The sequence below is a fragment of the Rousettus aegyptiacus genome, unplaced genomic scaffold (assembly GCF_014176215.1).
Source record: "Rousettus aegyptiacus isolate mRouAeg1 unplaced genomic scaffold, mRouAeg1.p scaffold_m13_p_17, whole genome shotgun sequence".
Lineage (NCBI taxonomy): Eukaryota > Metazoa > Chordata > Mammalia > Chiroptera > Pteropodidae > Rousettus > Rousettus aegyptiacus.
This window is the reverse complement of record NW_023416292.1, coordinates 14556442-14557024: the sequence shown is the minus strand read 5'-3', so window position 1 is coordinate 14557024 and position 583 is coordinate 14556442. Positions and strand designations below refer to the sequence as shown.

Below are 583 nucleotides of genomic sequence, written 5' to 3'. Positions count from 1 at the left end.
CTTTTTAATGGCAGCATTCTTCAGTCTCTGTTTCCCGGTCTGACAGGCTCCAGGAGAAAGCGGATGCCTGTTATGTCATAAGCCTTGATCTGACTGTCAATCAGATTTCCCCTCGGAGGGAAGGTAATTCTCCACGCTCACACATTAAGACTTCTGGGACTTGTGGACGTGGTTCCATGGTGTAGTGGTCGGCACATCTGATTTACGTGCAGAAGGTCCTGGGTTCGCGCCCCAGGGAAACCACAGTCTGTGGTCTGTGGCCGTGCCACCTTGAGCAAGCCTGATGTCTGATCTCGGAAGCTAAGCAGGATCGGGCCTGGTTAGTACTTGGATGGGAGACCACCTAGGAAGACCAGGTGCTGTAGGCATAAATAATAATTAAAAAAAAAAAAAGGACTTCTGGGACTTGTGAAGCTCAAAAAGGCCACATCACAGAACTTTCTCTCAAGTGAATTTGTTGAATGAAAGTCATCCTAAAGTTCCAACACATAGGCTTCAAAGATGGGGACCTCACTGACATGAAGGAGGCACTTAGCAGCTGGTGATACCCCAAAAGAGCCAAGGAGTTCCGGTTCCTCAGGGC

General features: G+C 48.9%; 1 pseudogene; it reads left to right on the top strand.

The window, feature by feature from the left end:
- Positions 1 to 252: 252 nt before the first annotated feature.
- On the top strand, positions 253 to 368 carry LOC118613163 (annotated as a pseudogene).
- Positions 369 to 583: the final 215 nt, after the last annotated feature.